The sequence below is a fragment of the Centruroides sculpturatus genome, unplaced genomic scaffold, assembly GCF_000671375.1.
Source record: "Centruroides sculpturatus isolate CEXI.00-Female unplaced genomic scaffold, Cexi_2.0 scaffold870, whole genome shotgun sequence".
NCBI lineage: Eukaryota > Metazoa > Arthropoda > Arachnida > Scorpiones > Buthidae > Centruroides > Centruroides sculpturatus.
In genome coordinates this window covers 298986-306979 of record NW_019385310.1, presented here as the reverse complement: position 1 = coordinate 306979, position 7994 = coordinate 298986, and the positions used below count along the sequence as shown (strand labels likewise).

At 31.1% G+C, this 7994-nt stretch overlaps 1 long non-coding RNA gene across 1 annotated transcript in view; it reads left to right on the top strand.

The window, feature by feature from the left end:
- The first annotated feature begins 1244 nt into the window (after positions 1–1244).
- Positions 1245–7994, top strand: part of LOC111637474 — a 29332-nt gene continuing 22582 nt past the window's right edge. Inside the window, exon 1 of the long non-coding RNA XR_002758704.1 lies at positions 1245–1343. This is a non-coding gene — a long non-coding RNA (uncharacterized LOC111637474). The remainder of the gene's footprint in view (positions 1344–7994) is intronic.

Below are 7994 nucleotides of genomic sequence, written 5' to 3'. Positions count from 1 at the left end.
TATCCTAAAGTAGGTCAATACAAACCAACCGAAAACATTCAAAAATTAAAAATATAACTACATTTGAAGGTTTCTATCGTGGTGTTCTATCTAATGTAAGTTCAGTATCCAAAGAAATAATATTAAAATACTATAGATTTATAGGTTCAACTCATTTGTCTTCTACATTTACAATATTTAAAATTTGCTTTTTAATATAATCTTTAATTGTAGTTTAAAAAATTATTTGTAATTTTTTACATTCTAGGCTCATCTGTGGTTGTACGACCGCTGCTCTCCTGTGGGCCGCCGGGACGTCAGTCGAAGAATTGAGATACTGGCATCACGAATATTGGGAAAAGGAATACATGTGAGTATTTTTAATTGACATAGAATCTTTTATTACAGCTCCTACAAAATAGAATTGTAATTTGATTACAAATTGTTCTAATTTAAGTACTTTTTATAAAAATGTACTGTATTTTCGCAGAATGATTGGCATGCCAGTTAAACTGTGAGACTAAAATATAAAATTAATCATATCTAATAAAACTAGTTGTTAATTAAACATTAAAGAAAATATTCTTCCCAGTGCAATAAAATAACAATGTAAATTTAATTGCCTTACTGTCCTTAATCGTACTTTATTTTTGAAAAAATTGTTGTGGACTTATTGGATTAATAGGACAATTACACTGGTGTATTAGTTATCAACACAAGGAGGAGTTCATAATTTTTAAATAAAGATTTTTTGATTTTTCTGATTATGAATTCCTCCTTGTGTTGATAACTAATATACCAGTGTACGAGGGTAGTCCCAGAAGTACCCGACTTAACAAAGAAGACACAAAAAATTTGGTAAAACATATCTTTATTTTTCAACATAATCTCCTTTTAGCTCGATACACTTTTTCCAGCAATGTACAATAGCTTCGATCCCCTGTTTTTAGTGAGAACTGTTGAGCTTCTCAAAATAGCCATCAACTGCAGACTCCACCTCTTCATTGTTGGCAAATCTTTTATCACCAAGCCATTTTTTTAAGTTTGGAAAGAGAAAATAATCCAAGGAGGCTAAATCTGGCCAATAGGGTGCATGAGGAAGCAATTTGAACCTTAACTCATTGATTTTGGCCATTGCAATAACGGATGTGTGAACTGGTGTGTTGTCTTGATGAAACAACACTTTCTTCTTCGCCAAATGTGGCCGTTTTTTNAACAAAATTAGCAATTAGGATTAATTACTTTATTGAGAATTAATTTTATAATTTAAAAAATTTTGAATTAGCTGTATGTGGTAGTATATGGAAACTGAAGCTCGGTATTCGGGCTACGGCAGTCGGATGTGCCACAGGAGGAACATTAGGGTAAGTAATATAAATTAAATGACAAACATCAATTAACACATTTAATAGATAAATAATTAATGTAAGTGAAAATAACTAAACATCAAGATGATAAATTTGATTTAAAAGTAAGAAAAATTAACAGTTTACATTGTTTTCACATTTTCATTCTTTTCATACCTCAGGAACAACAAAGTCATGTTAGCAGAGTCAATCTTTATTTGAAGGCTCTAAATGCTAATGAGAATTTATTATTCCTAAGGCAAAGTAAAAATACTGTGAACTTTTTAGTAAAGCCCCACTACTACTACTACTAATTATTATTATTATTATTTAAATTCTAAGTAATTTGGTGCTAGAGTTCTGGAAGTGAAGATTGAATGAACAGTAGTATAACTAGCAATGCATCCGCATAGTAAATGAGAGTTGCAGGTTTGTACCCTGTTTCAGGCCAATTCTTTTCATCCAGAAACTTCTAAATTAATTTAATCATAGTTATTAAATTTAGCAAAGGATGGTGCCTAATGTCTGCCTCTAGTGCCAAATTATTCAGCATTTAATTAATAATAATAATAGTATTATTGCCTTATATATATTAAAGTCAAACAATTATAACTGTTGAGTTTAAGTTATTGTATTTGAACATTTTAGTGTTTTCACCATAAATACTTAGAAGCCATTGAAATCTACAGGGCACTTGAGAATGGATTAATTTTAAAGAAACAAACACACTGTACACAGTGTGGCATGCTTTCTTTGAACTGGCAAAGTTTTTCTTTCTTTTTCAGATGCCTTGGATAGTTCTGACTCATATGCTTTATATATATATATATATATATATTATAAATGAGGATGTTTGTTTGTTCAATATACATTCCTAGGCCATTCAACCAATTGCTACAAAACTTGGCAGTTATGTTCACATACTTCTAATTTAGATAATGTTGTCATACATCCCACCCCAAAATATCTATTGGATTTCTATAAATCAATAAATTTCCATCTACATTCAATTTGCTGGCTTTACATGTAATGCCATCTATTGGCAAAAAATTAAGAAAATAATTAATTAAATATAATTCTTACAAAAGGGACATAATTTTAAAAAATATATATATTATATTCACTTAATTACTGCAATGATAAAATAATGCAAAATAGACATGCTATATCATTATTGCAACATGTAGAATATAGCACTTGCCTGTGTGGAATTGAAAGTGTTATCCTGTGAAAAGTCTATAAGTATTTAAGTTTCCATGTCTAACAACTTGGGTTTTTTCATTTCTGAATGATACTTTCTTAATTCTAATAAGCATCCTCCAGTAACTGTGAGTAGGTAAAACCATTGAACACTGGTCGTTAGTTGTGGATTTGGGCAGGGCCAACAGGCTGGCCACGTGGAGTTTCCAGGTTTTCTTCACATTAGTAATACCTAAATAGGGTCCAGGTTCCCATAAAAGTTTTACCAGAATGCATCCCCCTTGGCAGATTGTGTTGCCATAACCAAATAAACCAAACTATAAGATTACTGCATGGAGGAATCTACATGCATTACTGAGGAAGTGTAGCCAAACCCAAGAAAGTCATTGTCAAGCTCCTAAGTGGGCTTCTTCCCCCTTGTTACATCTTCCTCCATTGCAGCAAAAGCATCTTTATCTGCTGCGCTAAGTAAATTGTCCCCTAATGGGTACAGTTTCAACAAAATGGATGTTGTCGCTCTCTACTCTCTCTCCCTCAATTTGAGGCAGTTGTGCTTGTCAATATTCTACTCATCAAGGAATGCTTTTCTGCACAGCAAATCTTAGAGATCCGTGAGGTTTTACTTTTTGTTACCAAACATAATTACTTTCAGTTTAATGGGAAAGTATACCTACAAAAATGAGTCCTAATGAGCTCGCCACTGTCTTCTATACCAGTGGAAATAGTCATGAGGCATGTTGAGCAAAAGATTTTTAGTTATCCCTCATGATAGCATACCCACTAATATATTTGAGATATGTAGACGACATTCTCTTAGCCTTAAACAGTTATGTCAAAGAAAAACAGTGTTATTATAAACTTCAAATCTGCTATAGAAGTTTGACACAGAATCTGCTTAACCTGACATAGGCCACTGAATGTAGCCAAAAATATTTGTTTTTTAAACAGTGAATGATAGAAATTGAGAGAAAGGTTAAATTTTCATGTTTATAAGATAGTTCCAGCTTTAGCAGTTAATAAATTTATTTTCCACTAGCTGTACCATTTTGAGCCACACATTGCTGTGGCTCAAAATGTATTTATTATAAATGTATAACACTCCCGTGGGGGAATTTCAAAAAAATCCCTTATTAGTGTACATTCTCTTGATGTACCCTATTAAAATGCAATCAAAAACACAAAAAACCGCATCTAAAATATTATAATAGACCAGTTCTTCACGTTAAGTCTTAATTTTGTCCCTCTCCCTCTCCCACATGTGGGGGAATTTCAACATCTATATAATATAAAAACACGTGCGTATTCAAATGCAATGCAATGTTGAGTCAAAATTTCAAAGCAATTGGTTAAGAACTTTTGGAGATTTAAGATTTTGAACAAACGAACATTTACATTTTTACTTATATAGATTTAGGTGGCAGGTTTCTGTTTTTACTGGATTCATTTAGACATATTTTACTGTTCAAATATCAAAAACTCCTTATAGATTGAAGTTTCTGTACATTACATCCTGAGAACCTTTGTTTGACTCCAATGAGTCCTGTATGTAGAAAACAGACTAACATTTTTGATCCTTCTCTCTCTCTCTTTGGATCATCCTAGGGTCAGTTTTTCTTATAAAAGTATGAATCCAAAACAAACTTAATTAAGAGTTCCATATGGATATTTTTTTTATGGAATATCTAACAAAGTGGAGTTAAACGAGACCTCAATGCAAAATTTCCAGCAAAGAAGTTCAGTATTCTAACATTTTGGCCACTATTTCATCAGCCCTCATCAGGAATTGTAGAATGGAAAAACCGTTCTATAAATGGAATGCCTTTGCGTTCTAATGTTAAAGTAAAAGTTTCAAATATGTTTGAATACAGGCTGTGACATATGTTATATGACATTATTATGAGTCTAGATAGTATTTCCATGCATTTGGTTCATGAATGGCATCTGTGTTGATGCATGCTCCATTTTGTCTGCCCTGTAGATCTCTACAGCTTCTAACGTTGTTTTGTTGGTCTTTGACCAGCAAAACAACATTAGAATGCCTTTGTGTTCTATTTATAGAACGGTTTTTCCATTCCACAGTTCCTGACGAGGGCTGATGAAATAGTGGCCAAAAACGTTAGAATATTGAACTTTGATGCTGGAAATTTTGCATTGAGGTGTAATTTCTTATTTACATGTATAGCTACAGTTTTCTGGTACAGTTGGTGGTTATTCGATGTTTTTTTTTTAAAGTAGAAGATATTTTTACTTTGTTACTTTTTGTGTAAAAATTTTTTTAAAAATTATAACAATAATAATTTAAAGCAAAGTGTATTATTGTTTATTAGATTCTCTTGTCAAGTCACTTAACATAATGACCTACCAGAAGTGATCAATTCAAATATTAAATAAAACCAATAATAAGTTGTTGGAAAATCAATACTAATTTGTTTTTATACATTTATCTCATTTAATTTGTAATAAATTTAAAATCTAATAATTTCATAAAAAATTTGAAATTTCTCAATTAAAGTTCACACATCACTATGAAACAACGGTTCCAACTAAGCTTTATGTTCCATTGACAGAATATGCTCAATTTGAAGCAGACTGTTTCTCTGTTTTAAAACTGTCTAATTTTTTAATTTGTAATGCAATATTAAGTAATGGTTACATTTTGATAACAAATCTCAAAACACAAATAAAAACCATTTTTAATTAATTAAAGTGTTAATATAATACATAGGCTGTTTTTTTTCAAGCTCCGATGGTCCATAAAAAAGGCAAGTGTAAATAACAAAATAATTTATTACCAAAAGTAAGGTACAAACATGGTTACTTTTTGACATAATCACTGTGAAATTTGAAATTTTGATGTAATCACTGTGATTGTTGTTATTCTCAAACCTCTGCCCTCCTAGCCACTTTTTCTGTTCAGGAAAGATGTGAAAGTTGCTTGATTCTAAATTGGGGCTATACAATGGGTGTTTAAAGATGGTGAAGACTTACACCCAGCTTGGAACTTTTTAATGTGTGAAGACTTCCACCTCTTTCCTGAACTGAAAATATGGCTAGCAGGGCAGAGGTTTGAGACTAATGCAATCTTTAAAACAATGTTGTTAAGGCTATCTCAATTCACTGGTGGCAACATTCTGACAAGGGGATGGAAAAGCTTGTCGAAAGATATGAAAAATTCCTCAATATTCACAGTGATTATATCAAAAAGTAACCACGTTTGTACAGTACCTAACTTTTGGTAATAAATTAGTTTTGTTATTTACACGTATTTGTTTTATGGATCATCAGAGCTTGAAAAAAAAAACTGCCCTCATACAAACATTTCCAAAGCTTTTAGTTATTGTTCAATATTTGTTCAAAAGAAACAAACCTTTCCTTTTGAACTATTATATAATGTATTATTAACTTATTATTTTTATTTTTTATCCTTTGACAATGGCCAAGTAGTGTTTGTAGAGTCAAGAGAGATGTTTTTAGTTTATTTCTAAATATGGAAATCGGATCTAGAAGATGCGTCGATGCGGATAGTCTTGGAATATGTCGGAAGACCTTCGGCTTGCGAATCGCATCATATAACAATTGTGTTAAAATGTTATCTAAGTAATTATTTATGCTTATTTTTTTTGCATACTGCAGAAATATACAAAGAAACTCAAGTTCTAGATATGATATTTCTTAAATTTTGTATCAAATCTCTGGATGAGAAATGAAAAAGAAATACAGTAGAGCGTCGTTTATCCGAAAGTCAATTATCCAAAAGAATTCCATTCGGCAAATTTAAATTTTCGCCAGTGCTGTGGCGCTGCAATCTTTGGCTATGTCTTGGGCTACTCAAATATTTTACGTTTTTGATACTAAATTAACTTCTGAAGTATAATTTTTTATTGATTTTATATTTTTCAATATATTTATTTTGTTTGTACAAAATAAAGAAATAATTTTTAACGATACAAATGTCTTCGTTAGGCTTAACATCGACGAAAATTCAACGCGAAGTGACACGCAACAGAGAAAAATTTCAACATGGGTTAGATTCTGATTCTGCAATTCTGATGCACTTTTTTCGTACATAATCAGTTATCCGAAATATCAATTTTCCGAACAACCCCAGTCTCCAATTGATTCGGATAAACGACGCTCTACTGTATTTCAATATTTTACTAAAATATCCTCTGAGATCACAGAGAGCATTCTTGGACTCTGGGCTAGAATTTTTTGCACCTCTACACCTTCTGATGTGACTTGCTTGGTTTATCACACTTTTTCTTGTTTTGGTACTAAAAGTATGTAAATTGATTTTATAGATCATGTAGTTAAAAATCCTATTGTTTGGATTCTGGCCAGAGTTCCCATTTTTCCTCTCTTGTTAATCGTCTTGTCTTTCAACTTTACAAATTAATCAATCTGAAGATTTATCACTTGTAGAGATTAAGCTATCAATTTTAAAATGTGTTAATTTGGCTAATTGGTTCTTCAAAGTTGTAGCCAAATCGAGATGGCATAAAATACTTTTTATAAAATTGAGTGTCTTTATTATTTTATAGTTTATTATTAAAAAAATCGCACCGTGATAAAAAAAATACCTTAAAATACAGTGATATTTTTGATTTTTGAATGTTTTTGTATGAACCTTCTTCAGAATAAAATGGCGATCAAATGACTATTTTCATTTGAAACATAAATGTATAACTGACAAAAATAATTATGACCTCTTTATGGCTGTGATGTAACATAAATCATACATAATCCTATAATCCAGGATCACCGAGCACAATGACGACATTCGGAAACCTAAACCAGTCAGTCGTTACAGTCAGGCATTACGTAAGTTGCAATTCCTTCACAATTGAATGGAACCATGCCAGAATAGTACAGAGAGTACACAATACATTAAATATACAAATGCACTTTTATAAGTTGATATCCATAGGACAATCCATTAATTACAAAGACTAAAACACGTTATCGACAATTTGGAAAGCATTACTACATCTGGACTTCAAATGATGCTTGGGTAAAAGTACAAAAGCATACAGAGAAATTACCAAGCATACAAGCATTTTTGTGTATTTTTAATTTTATTTCTATTTTTATCGTTTTTGGTATTCTGCATTTTTTATCTTTTTATTTGATTTGTGTGTTGTTTGGTATTTTAGTCGTCGTGTATTTTTCATTATCATATTATTTAAAAGTCTGATATTCTCTTGTTTTGAATTTTTTGTTCTAGAATCAGTATTTCAATTATATTCATCAGAAATGCATTTTATGTTCACTTGTTTTGAATGAAAGCAGTCATTTGATTGCCTTTTTATCCTAAAGTAGGTCAATACAAACCAACCGAAAACATTCAAAAATTAAAAATATAACTACATTTGAAGGTTTCTATCGTGGTGTTCTATCTAATGTAAGTTCAGTATCCAAAGAAATAATATTAAAATACTATAGATTTATAGGTTCAACTCATTTGTCTTC